Source organism: Anolis carolinensis, chromosome 1 (assembly GCF_035594765.1).
Source record: "Anolis carolinensis isolate JA03-04 chromosome 1, rAnoCar3.1.pri, whole genome shotgun sequence".
In the NCBI taxonomy this organism is placed as follows: Eukaryota; Metazoa; Chordata; class Lepidosauria; order Squamata; family Dactyloidae; genus Anolis; species Anolis carolinensis.
In genome coordinates this window covers 69,180,164-69,202,192 of record NC_085841.1, presented here as the reverse complement: position 1 = coordinate 69,202,192, position 22,029 = coordinate 69,180,164, and the positions used below count along the sequence as shown (strand labels likewise).

At 43.6% G+C, this 22,029-nt stretch overlaps 1 protein-coding gene and 1 long non-coding RNA gene across 7 annotated transcripts in view; one reads left to right on the top strand and one right to left on the bottom strand.

Annotated features, from left to right (window-relative positions):
• Positions 1-22,029, top strand: part of qki (QKI, KH domain containing RNA binding) — a 183,095-nt gene that overhangs the window by 45,201 nt on the left and 115,865 nt on the right. The window lies entirely within an intron of this gene.
• On the bottom strand, positions 9,778-10,891 carry LOC134297820 (uncharacterized). The gene is made up of 2 exons (XR_010004699.1): positions 10,358-10,891; positions 9,778-10,271 (listed from the first exon to the last, which is right to left on the bottom strand). It is a non-coding gene; the product is annotated as an uncharacterized LOC134297820 (long non-coding RNA).

Here is a 22,029-nt window from a genome sequence, read left to right as displayed (position 1 = left end):
CCTACCAAAAGAGGGTCAATCAAATTTAAGGCCCAATATCGTACCTAAATGTTTTGTCAATTTATAGTATAGTAGGACATTAATATTTTGGTTTTGTTGGAAATGTCATCAGCCAAAAAGCATTGGTGGGCTGCTCTCTTGATTTTTCAGAATGAGCCCCAGATTGTCAAAATGCATGCATGACTTTTGTGTATACTAGTCTATATATTCCAAAATGCTTCTGTCTGAAGGTCAGTTATAACTGGAATATGGATTTCTTGTGGCTAGTATAGAGCACTCTTATTGTAGAAAGCATATACAAGGGCGAGTCAAAATTACCTGCACTTTGGATGTAGAATTCATTTCAGTTAACTTTCATAAAAAGCAAATAAATCATTTTTGACATACTCACCTTTCTTTTCATTAGACTTTGCCCATATGTCAACAGGCTTTTGTATTCCTTTATTAACCATGTTTTAGGCTAAGCTGTGAGACACAAATGCTTCTTCATCACTTCATTAGACATGGATCTTTGTCTTTGTAGGAAGATCAGGACTATATGAAGGATGTTTTAAACCTTCAAAATGAAGTTTTCGGAGAGTGTCAGCAGTATGGGCAGTGGTGTGTGGATGTGTATTTTATGCAACAACACAACACCCTTGGATAGCAATCCTCTGTTTAGTCTAAAATTTAGACTTCAGCTCTTCAGTGAGTATCTCATTGTAATAAGCACTGTTGATTGTTCAAGCCTTTTCCTGATAATGTCCCAATACTGGCCCTTGAACATACCAAAAAAAACTGTAAGTATTAATTTTCCAGCTGAAGGTTGACTTGAACTGTTTTTTTGGTTGGCATTTGAGCATATTTCCATACCACACTCTGCTGTTTTCTCTTAGGTTTGGAATAACGAACCAATGTCTCATCAACCATCAGTAATTCTTCGTTTAAAGTAACTTTAACCTTCCTAATAGTATAGGTTCAAATTTGCTTACATATGTTCAAATGCTTCTGATTGTCCTCTTCTGTGAGTTGTTTCTGCACCCATCTCACACAAACCAAGTATTTTGTGGATTATTGTGTAGGCAGAGCCATGGCCATGGGGCCGGGCTGTGGCGCAGGCTGGTAAACAGCTGCTGCAATAAATCACTCTGACCATGAGGTCATGAGTTTGAGGCCAGCCCGTGGCGGGGTGAGCACCCATCAATTAAAAATAAAATATAGCCCCTGCTTGTTGCTGTCCTAGCAACCTGAAAGATAGTTGCATCTATCAAGTAGGAAAATAAGGTACCCGTTATAAAAGTGGGGAGGCAAGTTTAACTAATTTACAACATTGGAATGAGGAAGTGAGGAAGTGCCATCAGAGTGGATGATGAAGCAGCTGCTCCCCCCTGTGGCCAGAATCGAACATCCCCTCAGGAGAAGGTTAAATTGCCTCTGCGTCTGTCTGTCTGTCATCAGTCTTAGACATGCCCAGATCCTTCTTCATGGTTGACATTTGTGCTACCTTCTTGGAACTTCTCTATCCATTCATACACACTTTTCTCAACAAAACACATTCTCCATTTTGCTCAAAAACTGATAAATATCGGCACCAGACACACCCTTCACCTACAAAAAACAAATCACTGCGTGTTACTCTTCTTTTATGCAAGTTACAAGAGGGGCAGCCATTTTTTCTTTCACTGCAGTTGCAAATAAACTGACCTAACACTTCCAAAACTGCACAATAGTGACTGTGAAGACAGCAACCTTATATGGAAAGCTTTTTAAGACACTGCAGCGAACAGAAGTTTTAATATAACCAGAGTGCAGGTAATTTTTGACTCACCCTCTCGTAAAATTCTTTTGCATGGACTTGAAAGAGTAACATATTACGGATTATAGCTAACCAACAAAAATTAACTTATTTCAAAATAATTATGAAAAAATGTGAAAGATTAATTTTTTTGAAAGATGGCAAAGAATTCAATTAACTTGGATGGGGAGAATAGTAGTGATAAAAATGATGATCTTACCCACCCATGGGAGAAAAGTGGGAAATAAATAAAAAATAAATTAATGCTGTTTCCCCCCAAAAAAATCTACTGATAATTAAAGGAGTGAGAATTTTTGAACATTGGATGAAGGATTTAACCAAATTGTTATGGAATGGAAAAAAAAGCTAAAATTGCTTACAAAAATCTAATATATGCCAAAGACAGAGGGGGCTTAGCATTGCCAGACCTTAGGTATTACAAAGCGGTAGGCTTCAACTGGCTAAAGGAGTGAGTAAGATTAGAAAATTGAGCTTTACTCAACCCAGGGAGATAGAACCTAAGATTTGATTATACGGGGGGGAAGCAATGAAGACTTCTGTTAAGAAATTGAGGCTTACATTTTGATATCTAGAAAGGAAGACAAAAATAGATTTCAAAGTAGTCCCAAGAGGAATTTGTTAATGTAAAGGTAGGGATTTTTTTGAGATATTAGTTTCTCACTGGGTGGTGCCAACAGTCATGGGTGGTAGTTCACTTGGGTGGGATGGGGGGGGGGGGAGTTGGAGGAATGGCATACCTGTATTATCTTTAGATATTTTGCTTTCTCATATTTTGTATGCCATTAATTCACTTAATAAAAGAAAAGAAAGTAACAGACAAGAAAACAAATCCTTCAATAGTTATAATTAAAATATAATTTTCAATATTATGTATTTCCAATCTAAGTATTTGTCACGACCCAGGCTACAGAGCACCAATAACCATACGCAGAGGCCAGATTCTATCTAATATCTTTATTAAGGAAATATATAAGATCAATAAAAATAAATGTAAAAGTTAGTTCAGAAGCAGACCTTTCAGGAAAGGTCAAAATTAGTCCAAAAAAGCAATGTCTAATATGAAATATTATGGTCCAAAGTTGTAATCCAATAACCGAAACACTCACTTTGCCAGGCAAAGTGAGGGGAGATGACAAGGTCCTTTAGTCCATAAACTTGAGCAAGGCTAGGAAATAACTTGATACTTGAAACAAGGCTTAAAACGTGGAACAAGGTAACAAGGAACAAGAACAAGGTCCGTGGAATAACTTGGTAAAATCCGTGATACAAGGCAAGGTTTAGTCCTGGGAAACAAGCAAGGTCCGTAGGTAAACAAAGGCTGGAAACTGGAGCGAAGGCTGGAAAGCAGGACAAGGCTTGAGCAGGAACGAGGCTTGAAACGGAGCGCGCTGTCCAGACACAACTCGCTCCGGAGGCTGACGAATTGACTCCGCGAAGTTACTACGCGGGTAAAACACCTATATAGAGTCTAACTTTCCCGCCGAAGCAGTTCTCTGGGAACCAGAAACGAAAGCTAAACTCTGAGACCAGATGTTAGACTCCCTAAAGATTCTCACGAAAAGCAGTCTTAATTGGCTACATTCTTAGCTGCAATTCTAGCACTCCTGCGCGAAGCTGCTTCCAAACCCCTCTGTTGTTTACAAAACTCACGGCGCAAGAACACGGGAGAAGTAGGCTCTGGGCTTGTTTGGCATACTTCTGGGACACAACTTTCTTGCAGGTGCAAGGTTCCCAGATCTGCCTGGGAAAGATCTGGCTGAGAAGATTCCAGTTCTGACTGGGAAGGTAAAAAACCCAAGTTTTCTTCTTCATCAGGGATTACAATGTCCTGAGCAGGACTACAAGGCCCATGGGTCATCACACTATCCCCCTCCTCAAGGCCCCTCCCAAACTGGGGCCCTCTCCCCGAGGCGCGAGGTCGCGGCTTGGCGGGATAGGTCTGATGAAAGCGACGGGTTAGATCAGGAGCATGGACTGTGGAGGCGTCTTCCCAAGAGCGTTCCTCAGGGCCAAAACCCACCCAGTCAATGAGATATTGTAGGCGGCGGCGGTGAAAGCGAGAATCCAAAATGTCCTCAACCTCGAACTCCTCCTCCCCATTCATCAAAACAGGAGGGGGGGCCGGTTGGTCTGTATCAGGACGCACACCATCCGCCGGAAGAAGCAGGGAACGGTGAAACACTGGGTGGATGCGCATTGAACGCGGAAGTTGGAGTTTGAAAGTCACGGGGTTTAATTGCGCCACCACTGGATAGGGGCCAATGAAACGGGCATCTAACTTCCGGCAAGGGCGGTGGGAGGGCAGAAAGCGAGTGGACAGAAAAACCCGATCTCCTACCTTGATTTCGGGGCCCGGCTGGCGATGTTTGTCAGCGTGGCGTTTATAGTCCTCCTTGGCTTGGTCCAGTTGCTGGAGCAAAAGTTGTTGTACCGCTGTAAGTTCCTGCAGCCAATCCTCTGCTGCGGGAACTTCTGAAGTTTCAATGACAGGGGGAAAGAAACGTGGATGGAAGCCGTAGTTTGCAAAGAACGGCGTTTCTTTTGTAGAAGATTGAACTCCATTGTTATAGGCAAACTCTGACAGTGGTAACAGAGAAGCCCAATTGTCTTGTTGGTAGTTTACATAACAGCGAAGATACTGCTCCAAGGTGGCATTGGTGCGCTCCGTTTGCCCATCTGTTTGGGGATGATGAGCTGAAGATAAGCGAGAGTCTATGCCCAATAGTTTTTGTAGTGCCTTCCAAAAACGAGAGGTGAATTGAGATCCACGGTCTGTGACTAAACTCTTGGGTAATCCATGTAGTCTGAAAACATGTTGAAGGAATAGATCTGCAGTCCCTTTGGCCGTGGGAAGACCTTCACAGGGAATGAAATGGGCTAACTTGGTGAAAAGGTCCACCACCACTAGGATCGTGGTGAATCCACAGGAAGGTGGTAGGTCAGTGATGAAATCCGCAGAAATTATTTCCCATTGGCGAGATGGGGTAGGAAGGGGATGCAAAAGCCCTGAGGGCTTCTCCCTTCTTATCTTGGAGCGCTGGCATACTGGGCAGGTGTTGACATATTTTTCCACATCTCTGCGGATCTTGGGCCACCAAAAATCCCTTAGGATCAGATGCATGGTTTTAAATAGTCCGAAATGCCCTGCTGGTTTGCAGTCATGACACAGACGAAGCGTTTTTTCCCTACCCGGTCCGGGTGGGATATAAACATGATTTCTATAGCAAAGCAGTCCATCTTTAAGCGAAAAGGGAAAATGCAGACCTTGACGAAGTTGGTCCTGCGCCCAGGCATCTGCTTGCTGACTAGCCCTGATTTCTTGAGCACAGATGGGTCCTGGAGTAGAGGAAGTTGAACCAATGGGAGTGGATTTGGTGTTCCCCACTGTGAGCGTGGCAAAGTTCTCGGGTTGTAGTAGTTGGGATTCAAAGGTCTCCTTGCGTCCTGCAGCGTATTCCGGTTTACGTGACAGGGCGTCTGCTTGCTTGGTTTGGGCTGGGGTCACATAATGAATCTGGAAGTTGAAACGTTCAAAGAATAAAGCCCAACGTTGCTGCCTCTGATTTAGTTTGCGGGCAGTTCTTAGATGTTCTAGATTTCGATGATCAGTGTGGACTTCAATGGGAAATTTGGCCCCTTCTAGCCAATGTCTCCAAGTTTCAAAGGCTGCCTTTATGGCCAGTAGTTCCTTTTCCCAAATGGTGTAATTTCTCTCTGGTGTGGTTAGTTGACGGGAGTAAAAGGCACAGGGATGAAGGTGGTCTCCCACCGGTTGTAAGAGTACAGCCCCAATTGCCACATCAGAGGCGTCCGCTTGCACAACAAAAGGGGTTCCAGGATCTGGGTGCTGTAGAATTGGCTGGGACGTGAATAATTTCTTTAGTTGCTGGAACCCTTTCTCTGCTTGATCAGTCCAGCGGAAGGGCTGTTTTCCACGGATGCAGCTAGTGATTGGGTCAGACCAGCGGGCAAAATCTGGAATGAACTTGCGGTAATAGTTCGCGAACCCCAAGAAACGCTGCACCTCTTTCTTGTTAGTTGGCGCCCGCCATTCCAATACTGCTGAAACCTTGGCTGGATCCATGGAGAGCCCTAGAGGCGAGATACGGTAACCAAGGAAATCTACCTCTTGTAGGTCAAAAGCGCATTTTTCCAACTTGGCATAAAGTCCATGATCCCGCAATCGTTGTAACACCATTTTGACGTGGTTCTCATGTTCTGATTGTGATCTAGAAAACACCAAAAAATCGTCCAGGTAGATTATCAAGAACCTATCTAGATAGTCCTGAAAAATGTCATTGACAAAATGCTGGAACGTTGCGGGAGCTCCGCATAATCCATAATTCATAACTCGGGACTCGAATAATCCGAATTTGGTCTGGAAGGCGGTCTTCCACTCGTCCCCTTCTCTGATGCGAACTAAGTTGTAAGCCCCCCGAAGATCCAGCTTGGTGTAAACCTTGGCTCCTCGGTAACAAAGAAGGAAATCTCTTCCATATGTTCCCTTATCCACATCCTGGTGGGTTCCGACCACTGACTTACGGGGCCCGTCTTGAGGGGGCGGCCGTCTATGGCTTGCACCACACGGGCATTCTTGAAATCATGATATTGTAATCCCAGAGAGTCGGCATACTCTCTATCAATGAAATTGTTGGTGGCTCCGGAGTCTATCATGGCGTGGATCATGACGGGTCCCCTTTTTGCTGACCATAAGGTGACCACGAGAAGGAACAGGACCCCGGTTGGCGGCTCTTGAATGGGTTTTTTGACCGGGTTGGCGAGCCTCTCTACGCCCGGTCGTTGGCTTCCCCCGCCGGCTGTGTGCCAGCCGGCTCAGACGCCTTCGTCTCCGTGGAGGACGCCGCCGCAAGACGGGCGGCGGGCTTCCCTTTGGCTGGGCACTCTCTGGCGAAGTGGCCCCCGTTCCCGCAGTACCAACAGAGGTTTAAGCGTTGACGACGGGCCTTCTCGGCGGCATCTAATCTGGGACGCACGTTGCCCAACTGCATCGGCACCTCCTCGCTTCCTCTGGGGTATGGGGTTGGTGGTGGGGGTCTCCACACTGGACGTGGCTGAATGCTGGCGGGAGCGGGGGGTTTTGCCCCAGCTCTACCGCTCTGGCCTCGAACCCACTGTTTCCTGTTGGCAATCATGACTTCAGCCCGTAAACATTGATCAATGAGTGCTTCGAGGGTCTGGGGAGGATCCACCTTGGAGATTTCCTCCAGCATTTCGATGTTGAGACCCTCCCGGAATTGTCCTCTGAGGGCTACATCATTCCAGCCGGTGTTGTGGGCCAGCACTCGGAACTCGGCTATGTACTGAGACATAGGTCTGTCTCCTTGGAAGAGGCGACGGAGTTTGTGACCGGCTGCCTCCAAATTGTCCTCGATTCCCCAAGTCTCTTTAAGGTGGTCCAAGAAGCGTTGCGCGGATCTTAGGTGTGGAGAGGCTTGGTCGAACAGTGCCGTCGCCCAGTTGGCCGCTGGCCCGTCTAGAAGACTGTAAACCCATGCCACCTTGATGTCTTCTTGGGGAAATTCGGCAGCACGGGCCTCTAGATAAGCTTGGCATTGGCGACGGAAAACATGAACCTTAGAAGCTTCTCCAGTAAACTTGGTTGGCAACGCCATGGCCGGTAGACGGATTCCGCGTTCCTTCAAACCTTTTATTTCTCCATCCTGGGCATTGAGCTTATCACGGATTCGATCCACCTCATCCTTGTCGATGGTGTAGGTAATCGGCTGGCCGCTCGGTCCAGGTACGGTTCCGGTAGACATTCTGGCCGAGGTTAATTGGTGCTTAGGGTGGCGGAGTCAAACTGTCACGACCCAGGCTACAGAGCACCAATAACCATACGCAGAGGCCAGATTCTATCTAATATCTTTATTAAGGAAATATATAAGATCAATAAAAATAAATGTAAAAGTTAGTTCAGAAGCAGACCTTTCAGGAAAGGTCAAAATTAGTCCAAAAAAGCAATGTCTAATATGAAATATTATGGTCCAAAGTTGTAATCCAATAACCGAAACACTCACTTTGCCAGGCAAAGTGAGGGGAGATGACAAGGACCTTTAGTCCATAAACTTGAGCAAGGCTAGGAAATAACTTGATACTTGAAACAAGGCTTAAAACGTGGAACAAGGTAACAAGGAACAAGAACAAGGTCCGTGGAATAACTTGGTAAAATCCGTGATACAAGGCAAGGTTTAGTCCTGGGAAACAAGCAAGGTCCGTAGGTAAACAAAGGCTGGAAACTGGAGCGAAGGCTGGAAAGCAGGACAAGGCTTGAGCAGGAACGAGGCTTGAAACGGAGCGCGCTGTCCAGACACAACTCGCTCCGGAGGCTGACGAATTGACTCCGCGAAGTTACTACGCGGGTAAAACACCTATATAGAGTCTAACTTTCCCGCCGAAGCAGTTCTCTGGGAACCAGAAACGAAAGCTAAACTCTGAGACCAGATGTTAGACTCCCTAAAGATTCTCACGAAAAGCAGTCTTAATTGGCTACATTCTTAGCTGCAATTCTAGCACTCCTGCGCGAAGCTGCTTCCAAACCCCTCTGTTGTTTACAAACTCACGGCGCAAGAACACGGGAGAAGTAGGCTCTGGGCTTGTTTGGCATACTTCTGGGACACAACTTTCTTGCAGGTGCAAGGTTCCCAGATCTGCCTGGGAAAGATCTGGCTGAGAAGATTCCAGTTCTGACTGGGAAGGTAAAAAACCCAAGTTTTCTTCTTCATCAGGGATTACAATGTCCTGAGCAGGACTACAAGGCCCATGGGTCATCACAGTATTAGAGGCTTCTTTTTAAACTAGATTTCTGGGGGGAAATGTCTATTTTGTTTTCCATGTGTAAGACACTGAATTATTCAGATCTTCAAATGTAGACTCTTAATGAAAAAATATTGTTAATACAAAGTATTGATAATATTTGATTTTTCTTCTTAGAACTGCCCACTTGGTATTTTAGCATAACCTTTCTGTGCTTTAACTGCATTTTTATCATTTCCAGTGAACTAACAGAGCACCCATAATACACAACTAAGTACTCAAATGCTTGTTTAACAGGGCAAAGGCAGTGACACCTATTTTAAATGGTTGAAATTATATAATGTTTTAACCATTTTGGATTGAATTCATTTTAATGAATTACAGAAGTTGTGAAGTACATTCCTCTTAATTAGAGCCAGGATCTTGTTAGTGATATTTGTAGGCATTGTACTTGTATGTCCTTCTATGACTGTTGGAGAGAAAATATCAAGTAAGCACTTTTGTGCATTGACACGTTGTGTGCACAATTTACTATTCTGCTCTAGTGTTTCCTCATGACTAGGGGAGGTGAGGGGGGCATGACCAGCAAGGATCAAGCTTAATTCCTGCAGTTGGATGTACACAGAAGGGGGTATTATTCTGGACCAAAGTTTTCAGGAGGTCTGGGAGGATAATGATTTATTAGATAACAATAGTGGCCATGTCTGAAGTGAATGTTGGCCAACCAGTTAAACTTATATAATAATAATAATAATAATAATAATAATAATAATAATAATAATAACAACAACAACTTCTACTAATACTACTTCTTTATTTTTATACCCCGCCTCCATCTCCCCGCGGCTAACGTAGGGCCCAGCCCAAATAACCACAAAAAACAGGATAAGGTAGCATAGTGATAAAATTCATACTTAAAACAAATTAATACCAAAAGTAGAAAGATTAAAATGGATACAAACATAAAGACCAGTTTAGTCATGAATTCAAAGAGAACAATGATTTCATTGTTTGGTGGCCCAACTGATAGAATGGGAACCAGGCAAACCTCTCTTAAGAGAACATTGCAGATGGAGTGCCATAACCGATTTAAGAAGATGGGAACTACTGAAGTAATGCTTGAGAGGGTGAGTTAAAATCAATATTTCATGAAGGAGAAACTTCCATAATTCCCAGACCATAACTGTCAAGGACAGAACGCCACAAGATCAAAGATAACAGAGTTTATTGGATTTACAGAACTCAAAATGCCCGTAAAAGACAAGGGCAAGGCAACTTTAGCCTTTAAAAACAAAAAGGGGCAAGAAAAACGTTCAAAAGATAAACCGGATTAAACCGGAGTTTAATCCGGGTAAAATCAAAACAGCTTGCTTCAGCCTGGGGATAAACAAACAGAAGCTGGGAAACAAAGAGTTCAAAAGAATGCAACTAATTGGCAGCAGATGCCTCTCTGCTGCCAGCACTATGTTTTGAGTAACTAGGAGTCACTCCTTCACACAGCAAGGCAAATTTCCAATACAAACTCAGCAGCCAAGGATTGAAGCAGTAGCGTAGTCCCAGTTCGTTCCGAAGGTCGAGAGGCAGAATCAGACGTTTGCAGTTTTCCAAGTCCAATAGGAGAAAGCGAGCCCGTAGTCAGTTTTCAGTCCGTAAATCCAGAGTAGCAGATGGCGTCCGTCAAGAAGACGACGGAAGGTCAAAGCTATTGAGATTAAGCAGAAGTTTTGCACAAACAAAAGCCCACACAATTCCTCCCGCCATCTGAACCCAAATTCCAAAACAACTTACGTATCAGCACACGAAAACACACCAGTCTTCAGGAAAGCGTCCCACACAGATCCCAAGCGTTCGTCCAGATTACCTTGCCCAACGCAATTTGCAATTGCTCCCAAGCCTCATTTTATGCCAGTTACAAATCCTCATCACTATCAGCTGCCCTCCTTAACCCGGGCGTTTCCTCATCACTTTCCTCATCAGAGCTGGAACACCTCTGACTACGCCCCACAGCATCCCCAGCTGTGGATCCCGTCCCATCCCTCCAGCTTGTCCATGGGTCTAATCCTGAAGGTCCCCATTCATCTTCCATCCCATTATTGCCAGTGGCACCCAACTCCTCCCTTACCCGAGTCCAATCCATCTCATCCTCTTCCGAGCTAACCAGCTCTTCCTCCATTCTCTCCGTGAACCCCTTAAAAGATTCTTCGTCAGATGGTTCTGCAAAGATATCTCGCAGCCTCTTTCTTTCTCGCTCCTCGAGAGTATCTGACTCTCGAGGAGTCTTACGTCCACGTCTGCCAGAAGCAGAGCCATGAGGCTCAATCATAACAATAACAGTTTGGGGCCTGGAACCAGTTTATCTGTTTAATGTTTAGATGTGTTCTCATCGACTAATCTGAGTTAATAATCTAGCATCTGTGCTATAGCTTGATTTTAATATTGTTAGACATCTCAGTACACTACCATATATATTCAATTTGTCTTATCTTGGAGTTACTAAAATATGCAAGACTATAGCTAGTTCCTATATGCAAAGGTTTACAATTGACACAGCATCTTCAGCTAGTGAAGTTGGGATGCCCTGTGGCATTAATCTGGTAGATCTTGTAGATTCAGCGGTATCCTCGTTGTCCAAGCAGGAAACTTGATCCTTTGGAGCAGTGTGATCCATTACAGAATGAAATGAACACCCCTATCTCCCAATAATACGCGTGATTTCAGGTAAATGTTTGAAAGTACAGCATAGAACCCTACGTGCTTTTGTGCAAATACCATGTATTCAAACATAGTTTTCCACCACTATGTCTTACAACACTTTAAGACCTTCCTATTACATTTTTGCATACAGTGAACCTAGCATATTTGCAGACTCAGATGTGTAGATTCAAACTATAGTACATGAAATGATGAGAATCCATGCCTCCTGCTGTTTCACAGATCCTCATTTCCCTCTACGACTTCATGGCTCTCTCTCTGCAGCTACATATTTTTTAAGCTATTCTCCTGCCCTTGTGTTCTCTCCAAAAACCCGCTGCATACAACAGCCTTAAGCAGCTGTATCTGCTCTTATCAGAAGGCAGGACTGAGAAGATTCAGATTATACAGTATTGGGGGGCAGTGGGGAGAAAACGACATCTTCCTCATTGCCAGCAGCTGTACTGGTGGAAAATGCTAACATTTTGAGTATATAATTTTCACTTTATGGAGGCTTAAATATGCAGATGCAGAATCCACAAAAAAGAAGGGCCTATTGTCCATAGCATTTCTAAAAGCAGATGAGGTCTCTGTTTTATGGTTTGATATTATACTATCTAGTGACATTGTGATGTCATGAAATGGAATCATAAATAAAGCAAAAAATATCTAGCAGGTGGTTTAATCCCTACTGTTGTAGCCTACAGAGGGGAAACAGCTGATGTGAAGGTTAGATAGTTTGGAAATATAACTTAGGCGATCCCTTGTAGTTCGAGGATGATTGTCTTCTATCTTGGGAGTGTGTCCGTAGATGGCTGAAGAGACCTATTCTTGATCTGCATGTTCTCCCGCAGTGAGGACATTGGTTTCCAGGTGGAAGGCGGCCCTGGTCAGGGTTGGCTTGACGCTCCTTCCTCTTGGCATATTTCTCCCTTAAGCCCTCCATTCGTGCCTCTTCGAACTCTGCAGCACTGCTGGTCACAGCTGAACTCCAAATAGAGTGCTCAAGGGCCAGGGCTTCCCAGTTCTCAGAGTCTATGCCACAGCTTTTAAGGTTGGCTTTAAGCCCATCTTTAAATTTCTTTTTCCTGCCCACCAACATTACATTTCCTGTTCTTGAGTTCGGAGTAGAGCAACTGCTTTGGGAGACGGTGATCGGGCATTCGGACAATGTGGCCAGTCCAGTGGAGTTGATGGCGTAGGAGCATCACTTCAATGCTGGTGGTCTTTGCTTCTTCCAGTATGCTGACATTTGTCCGCCTGTCTTCCCAAGAGATTTACAGGATTTTTCTGAGGCAACACTGATGGAAATGCTCCAGGAGTTTGGTGTGACGTCTGTAGACCGTCCACGTTTCGCAGGCATAGAGCAGGGTTGGGAGGACAATGGCTTTATATACAAGCACCTTGGTATCTCTACGGATGTCCTGGTCATCAAACACTCTCTGCTTCATTCTGAAAAATACTGCACTTGCAGAGCTCAGGCGGTGTTGTATTTCAGTGTTGATGCTGACTTTTGTGGAGAGGTGGCTGCCAAGGTAGCGGAAATGGTCAAGGTTTTCTAATGTTACACCATTAAGTTGTATTCCTGGCATTGCAGAGGGATTAGCTGGTGCCTGTTGGAAGAGCACTTTGGTTTTCTCGATGTTCAATGAGAGGCCAAGCTTCTCGTATGCTTCTGCGAAGGTGTTTAGAGTGGCTTGTAGGTCTTCTTCTGAGTGCGCACAGACTACATTGTGATCAGCATATTGGAGTTCTATAACAGATGTTGTGGTGACCTTGGTTTTGGCTCTTAGTCTGCTGAGGTTAAATAGCTTGCCATCTGTCTGATAGATGATTTCCACTCTGGTGGGAGGTTTCCCATCAACAAGGTGAAGTATCATAGCAATGAAGATGGAAAATAAGGTAGGGGCAATAACACATCCTTGCTTAACGCCTGATTCCACCTTAAATGGGTCACTTTGGGAGCCGTTGCTGTCCAAGACTGTTGCCATCATGTCATCATGGAGGAGCCAAAGGATGTTCACAAATTTGTCAGGGCACCCAATTTTTTGGAGGATGGTCCAGGGAGCGCTGCGATTCACTGTGTCGAATGCCTTTGCAAGGTCAATGAATGCCATGTACAGAGGTGTCAGGACCCAGGCTGCAGAGCACCAATAACCATACGCAGAGGCCAGAATCTATCTAATATCTTTATTAAAGAAATATTTAAAGTCAATAAAAACAAGTGTAGAATATAGTTCAGAAGTAGACCTTTCAGGGAAGGTCAAATATAGTCCAGGAAAACAATGTCCAATATATGATATTAAAGTCCAAAGTTATAATCCACTTCACCGAAACACACACTATTTGGCAAGCAATAGTGTGGGGAACTGTCCATAGTCTTTGAGGCTCAAGGTAAATCCGAAGGAAAGGAAAACAAGGCTGGAATTCGAGAAGCAGGGTCCGTGGTTTAAAACGCAAGGCAAGGCAAGACTTGAGACTTGGCAAGGTCCAACTTGAAACAAGGCAATCGTGGAACAAGAAGTGAGTCCATAGAAATCCGTGGAACAAGACAGGGCTGGGAACTTGATTCAGGAGCTGGGAACTGGGGTACGAAGTCTACACACGATCTCACTCCACGAGCTGACGAATTGACTCCGCAAGGATTCCTTTGTGGCCAAACACCTATATAGGATCTTGTTTTCCCGCCAAAGCACATTTTCTCTGGGGAACAAGAATCGAAACCTATACTGTGTCCAGATGCAGGACTCCTTAAACTTTCCCAAGGGAAACAGACTTAATCATCTAATTGTCTGGCAGCAATCCTGGCGCTCCGGCGAGTCGCCTCGCGAGCGCCTCTTTGTTGATTATAATAATCTCGGCGAGAAAATGGGGGAGATTTCTGCTCAAGGCTTGTTTGGCTGACTTCTGGAGGGCAAATATCCTGCAGGTGCAAGGGCTCCGTTTCTGGCTGAAACGGTGGGAAATCCAAGTTTTCCTCTTCATCTGCCACAATAATACTAGGAACAGGACTACATGGCCCATGAGACATCACACTATCCCCGCCCTCAAGGCCCCCCTCAAACATGGCCTCTCTCCTCGAGTCGCGGGGTCGCGGCTTGGCAGGGTAGGCCTGATGGAAGCGGCGGACTAGGTCAGGGGCATGGACTGTGGAAGCGTCTTCCCAAGAACGTTCTTCGGGGCCAAAACCCACCCAGTCAATGAGATACTGAAGGCGGCGGCGGTGGAAGCGAGAATCCAAAATGTCCTGAACCTCGAATTCCTCCTCCCCATCCACCAAAACAGGAGTGGGGGCCGGCCGGTCTGCATCAGGGCGCACACCATCCGCCGGAAGGAGCAGGGAGCGATGAAACACTGGATGAATGCGCATAGAGCGCGGAAGTTGGAGTTTGAAAGTCACGGGGTTAAGTTGCGCCACCACTGGATAGGGACCAATGAAACGGGCATCTAGCTTCCGGCAGGGGCGGTGGGAGGGCAAAAAGCGTGTGGACAGAAGAACCCGATCTCCTACCTTGATCTCGGGGCCCGGCTGGCGATGACTGTCAGCGTGGCGTTTATAGTCCTCCTTGGCTTGGTCCAGTTGCTGGAGCAATAGTTGTTGCACCGCTGTGAGTTCTTGCAGCCAGTCCTCCGCTGCGGGGACTTCTGAGGTTTCAATGACAGGAGGAAAGAAACGTGGATGGAAGCCGTAGTTTGCAAAGAACGGGGTTTCTTTGGTTGAAGCCTGGACACCGTTGTTGTAGGCAAACTCTGACAGAGGTAACAGGGAAGCCCAGTTGTCCTGCTGGTAGTTTACATAACAGCGAAGGTATTGTTCCAAAGTGGCATTGGTGCGCTCAGTTTGCCCATCCGTTTGGGGATGATGAGCTGAAGATAAACGAGAGTCTATGCCCAATAGTTTTTGTAGTGCCTTCCAGAAACGAGAGGTGAATTGAGTTCCACGGTCTGTGACTAAACTCTTAGGTAATCCATATAGTCTGAAAACATGCTGAAGAAATAAATCTGCAGTCTCTTTGGCCGTGGGGAGGCCATCGCAGGGAATGAAATGAGCCAACTTGGTAAAAAGGTCCACCACCACTAGGATCGTGGTGAATCCAAGGGAGGGTGGTAGATCAGTGATAAAATCCGCGGAAATTATCTCCCATGGACGAGATGGAGTAGGAAGGGGATGCAATAGTCCTGAGGGTTTCTCTCTTCTTGTCTTGGAACGCTGACATACTGGGCAGGTATTGACATATTTCTCTACATCCTTGCGGATTTTGGGCCACCAGAAGTCTCGTAGGATCAAATGCATAGTTTTAAATAGTCCAAAATGTCCTGCTGGCTTGCAGTCATGACACAGGCGAAGTGCCTTTTCCCTACCTGGTCCTGGGGGGATGTAGACATGATTTCTGTAGCATAATAACCCATCCTTAAGTGAGAAAGGGAAACGTAGTCCTTGGCGAATTTGATCTTGAGCCCAGGCGTCTGCTTGTTGACTGGCTCTAATTTCTTGAGCACAAAGGGGTCCTGGAGTAGAGGGAGTTGGTTCAACTGTAGTGGATTTGGTGTTTCCCACTGTGAGCGTGGCAAAGTTTTCAGGCTGTAGCAATTGAGATTCGAAGGTTTCTCTGCGCCCTGCAGCATACTCTGGTTTCCGTGAAAGAGCATCTGCTTGCTTGGTCTGAGCAGGGGTTACATAATGGATCTGGAAGTCAAAACGCTCAAAAAACAAAGCCCAGCATTGCTGCCTTTGATTTAACTTGCGGGCCGTTCTTAGATGTTCTAAATTACGATGGTCAGTATGAACTTCAATGGGAAATTTGGCCCCTTCTAACCAATGTCTCCAATTTTCAAAGGCTGCCTTTATGGCCAAAAGTTCCTTTTCCCAAATAGTATAATTTCTCTCTGGGGCTGTTAGTTGACGGGAGTAAAAGGCACAAGGGTGAAGATGTTCTCCCACCGGTTGCATGAGTATAGCCCCGATTGCCACATTGGAGGCGTCAGCCTGCACAACAAAAGGGGTTTTAGGATCAGGGTGCTGTAGAATTGGCTGGGATGTGAATAGCTTTTTTAGTTGCTGGAACCCTTCCTCTGCTTGCTCCATCCAGCGGAAGGGCTGTTTTCCACGGAAGGCTTGTTTGGCTGACTTCTGGAGGGCAAATATCCTGCAGGTGCAAGGGCTCCGTTTCTGGCTGAAACGGTGGGAAATCCAAGTTTTCCTCTTCATCTGCCACAATAATACTAGGAACAGGACTACATGGCCCATGAGACATCACAAGAGGTTGGTTTTGTTCCCTGCATTTTTCTTGGAGCTGTCGAGCAGTGAAGATCATGTCCACTGTTCCTCTGGAAGGACGGAAGCCATTCTGGGATTCTGGGAGGGAGTCTTCTGAGACAGGGAGAAGGCGGTTTGCAAGGATTCTTGAGAGGATTTTCCCAGCGGAGGTTAGAAGGGAGATACCGCAATAGTTCCCGCAGTCTGTTCTATCCCCTTTCTTGAAAAGGGTGATGATGGTGGCATTCTTGAAGTCTGCTGGGATGTTCTCGATCACCCACACCTTTTCAGTGAGCTGGCGGAGTTGTTATATCAGCTCAGGTCCACCCTCTTTGAAGATTTAAGCAGGGATCCCATCAGGTCTGCTGGCTTTGTTGTTTTTTTGTTGGCTGATGGCATTGCTAACTTCTTCCAAACTAGGCAGTGCTGCAAGCTCATCCCTGGTTTGTTGTTGCGGGATTTGTGAGAGGGTCTCTTCGGCTACATTGGAGCTGCGATTCAGCAGGTTCTGATAGTGCTGTTTCCAACGTAGTGCAATTGATGTTTTGTCCTTCAGAATTTTCGTTCCATCTGATGAGCGTAGAGGCTGTATGCCATGGTTTCTTGGTCCGTAAATGATCTTTGTGGCTTTGAAAAATCCCTGAGCATCATGGGTACCTGTAAAGTGTTGGATTTCTTCAGCCTTCTTTGTCCACCAGATGTTCTTGAGTTCTCTGGTCCTTCTTTGGACCTCAGCTTTTGCACTAGCATAGATCTTTTTCTTGGCAGCACAGTTGGTGTCTCTCTCCCATGTTTGGAAGGCTTTCCTTTTGTTATCAATTAGCTGTTGGATCTCTTTGTCGTTATCGTCAAACCAGTGTTGATGTTTCTTAGTTTGGTATCCAGTGGTTTCTTCGCAGGCTGTGATGATGGAGGTCTTCAGTTTGTTCCAATGTTCCTCAACATTTTCGGGGTGTTCTGTGGGTAGATGATCTTTGAGTGTAGTTTGGAGAAGGGCTCGTTTGGAGGTGTCCTGAAGGGCTTGGGTGTTCGTTTTGGAAATATAAACTACTTAGGTGTTAAGATGCTTGTGGGAGAATAGTCTGTACTTTAAACTGAACTGTAAATATAGTTCTTGGTATCCAATTCCATTTAGATGTCTTTGTTTTCTATTCAGCAGGCAAAAATCTAAACTTATTATAACATTGATTGAATTTCATATTTTCACATTGTATTTTTTCATATTATTACTAACTATATAGTAATTATTACTAATTTTAAAATACACTTTGTTTTATTTGAAATAGCTTGATAGTGATTACATCTTCATGCAGATAATATTTGACTCTTAAATTTCTATACAGTCCCTTATACAATTATAAGTTGTATAATTCACCTACAATCAAATAGCACTCTGAACCCAGCCCACAATGGATCTACACCAAACTTTGCACACTAACTACATGGCCAACATTGAATACTGCTGGAGTTCAGCCTTCTCTGTCAAAGGGGTTCCTAAGACTATCAGAAATATCTGTTTTCTGATGGTCTTTGGTGACCCTTCTGACACCCCTCTCACAACCCCCCCCCCCAGGGGTCCCGACACCCAGGTTGGTGATACACTTTCGACATGCATCATTTCTCAATGTAGTAATTCAGTTTTATTAGCAAATTAGAGGTCAAAAGAAGCCCTTATAAGAGATATGAACACATATATAAATTGTAATAATGAAATCTCTGGTGATACCATATAATTTATGAAAACTTTTATTTTTAAGAATATACAAGTCCTTGCTTATTTCACATAAACACAGAGGTTTCTTTCGTATTAGGGTTGTGTGACATACCTACAGACTGCAGCCAACACACAAACTTGTTTCAACACATAGTTTGGAAAGCCTTTGGCACCTGACCATTTTAAACATTACTTCAGTATTGAGTGAGCTGCACTGGTTACTATTCATTGTTGGCTTTTAGACATCCCCCTACACCACCCTGGTGTTTGAGAACTCAGCGTATTTGATGAAATATATTTCTGCAGAGTGCAGTTCTCAGCTGCATTTTAAAACATACATTTAGCAATATCTCTAAAAATGATCAGAACAGTACAAGCAACATGTATTATTGTAGAAATGATAGTCCTGTCCATTTCCAGCAGTATCATCAATTAAATGGTATTTTAGGGAAACATTGAAATATCTCATTAGCAGAAGGTTCCATAAGATGAACCAGCTATAGAAAAGGCCCTTGTCCAGTGCCATTATCTATTGCTCATCAACAGCACCACCAACAAATCTTAATATTGCTGGTCTTATTAAAAGCCATAAATTTTTATATTGACCTGAAAACCACCCAAGCTTCATGCAGTTGGTCTGTGCACTTACATGAAACAGCAAAGCTGGTTCCTAGTTAAACTCTCCAGCCCTTCAGTACATGGGTTATTAGAGGTGAATAATGTGGATTTAAAGGATTTAGTAATTCATTCTAAATCTCCCACTACATTTTTAGCTGTTGTTTTGTGTTAAAAACCTTTTAAACATGGGAGCACCTGCTGCTTTATAGAATACTCATTTTACCAAGATCACAGAGATAATCTGTTTAGTCCAGATTAGAGAAGCAGTGATAAAACAATAATCCAGAGCCCTTGGAATTGATTTTCAACGATAGTTCTAAGATAAGAAACATATATATTATTGATATTTCTTAAAAAGATAGACCTTGCACAGTTATTTATCATTTTCTCAGAACGAGTTGAATTGCTTATTAAAGTGCTACTTCTGTTCAGTTTATTTATGAAATTGTTATATTACAGTTTTGATGTCTTAGACTTCTTAGACCCATGAAAGAGCATTGATTTTGAAATATAATAATAATAATAATAATGACAACAACAACAGCAACTTTATTCTTGTACCCCGCCTCCATCTACCCGGAGGGACTCAGGTCGGCTTACATAAGAAAAACAATTCATACATTTAAAGCACAATATAATAACATAGTTATAAAAACAACATAACATGACAATTATTAAAACTAATACCTCAATTGCTATGTACAGAGGGTGATTAGTGCAAAACTCTGAGTAAAGTTCATGAGTAAAATAGAGACAGGTGGGGGAGGACAAGGAACCGATCATGTTAAAGCACTAAAATCTATAAAATGGGGGCAGTATTAAAGTGTAGCAGCATTTGAAAATGAGATACATGGCTGGTAGCCTCTTCACTCAAAAGCGCACCGGAACAGCCATGTTTTTAAACTCCGGCAGAAGGTGGACAATGAAGGAGCCAGTCTAATATCCATGGGGAGCGAGTTCCCAAGTCAGGGAGCCACTACTGAGAAGGCCCTCTCTCTCGTCCCCACCAACCATGCTTGAGACGGAGGTGGAAGCGAGAGAAGGCCCTCCCTGGAAGATCTTAGGGCCTGTGCGGATTCATAGGGGAGGAGGCGATCGCAGAGATAAGCAGGTCCCAAACCATTTAGGGCTTTGTTGGGCCCGGAAACTTATCGGTAGCCAGTAGAGCTGCTTGAACAGGAGGGTTGACTGCTCTCTGTAGCTAGCTCCAGTTATTAATCTGGCCACTGATCTTTGTACCAGCAGTAGTTTCTGAACCGTCTTCAAAGGCAGCCCCATGTAGAGCCCATTGCAGTAATCCAGTCTGGAGATAACTTAGGTGTGGACCACCATGGCCAAGTCAGACTTCACCTGGATTTATAGGTTTTAGATCATTTGGGGCTACTCATGTTGCATTTCACATATGTCCACATGCCATGTGAAAAGGTTAATCTTGCCGATAGCCTTCCCCAAGATAATGTTCTCCAGATGTTTTGATTGCAATTTAAGCATGTATCCACTGTTTTTGGATTAGTGTTGCCTAAAACACACGGAAGGCATTGTGTTAGAAATAATGATCTAATGTTTGTTACACTGATTTAATGTCTACTACATTAAGTATTGTTTTAAAAAATGAAACATCTCTAATTCATCTACTTTCTGTCAGGTCCCAAAGACCGAGAGGTCAGCAGTCAGTGGGTGGTGTAGATATACTAGTAGTGTGATTGTACTCTTCCACTAGGCCAGTGGTTCTCAACCTGGGCTCCCCAAATGTTTTTGGCCTTCAACTCCCAGAAAATCTGACAGCTGGTAAACTGGCTGGGATTTTTGGGAGTTGTAGGCCAAAAACATCTGGTGACCCCCAGGTTGAGAACCACTGCACTAGGCATAGCACTACCTTTATTTTTTGTCTTGGATGCTACCATTTTATTCTTATTAGCACTGTTTTACATGCAGGTTCCTCTGTAGGAACATCAGATCTCATAAATTCTATGAACCATTCATAGGCACTCAGTTACGTTTTCTTGAAGAATTTGTGAATCATACTTTATACATGAATGTAGTCTCACACCAGGGATAGCCAAAGTACAACCCTTAAACAAACCATGTAGGAAATGCATATAAGCAAAGTGAGGAAAGTATGCTTATCACCATTAGTGGAATGCAGTTTTATGTGGTCTTGAGAGTACAGATTGGGCAACCACTAGTAAAAAAATCATCTTAATATGAAAACAAAACTGCCTAAATCAGTTTTTATCAGGGTGAACGTTCATGCAATTATCAGGCCGGAATTATTACTATTTTAGCAGTAAACTGAAATAATTTTAATCTGTTGTTGTAAACAAGAATAGGCTAGACATAACTAAAGTGCTAGATCCTATAATCTTGACAAACAGAATTAGTCAAGAAAATAAATGACAGGGTACTATTGCTCTTGTTTCGCTAACATTAAATCCATTCCCTTTGTTAGTTTGGTCTTGTGTTCATAGAAACACTATGTAAATGTAATGTATGTTTATGATATTTCACTAGTCAGACATACTTATAAACCCTCACTGTATACCAGTGTATCTTGTATTTTATTTCTGTGGACATATAATTGTACTCAAGACATAAGGCTCTTTGAAGATCAGCTATAATATTGGGCACTATTCTGACTGATTTAGACATTGTCTCATTTAATGCTGTTCTAAAGTGCCTTTCTGTTTCTGCTACTGTAATAGGGAATTCTGATTGGTTCATAATCTCTAAAGTATATACTGTATGGTGCCAAATAAATTTGCTTGTAGTTCCCTTGCGAATGATGTCTGTTGTACATCAAGTAAGCCCAATTTTATTGGTAAAGATTTTCCAATGTTCTATCTTTTGTTAGTGTTCTTTCCAAAGTAATACTGAACAAGCTGAAACACAAACATTCTTGGTTTATCACTACATATATAGATTTTATATAATGGGATAGTGATGTGTAAAGCTTCCAGTGTGTAGAATTTTGATTCCATATTTGTATCTTTGAATTGTGACACTTCTAAACAGCTCAATGAAAATACATGATATGAACAGATTCAGTTATTCAGGACTATTTTGGAAAGTATGACAGATCTATTTAACTTTATAATTCAACATGTGCCATAATACTTGTTGAAAATAACTGCATAATGTTCTCTTAACAAATGAACATCTGTTAACTTCGCAGTACATTAC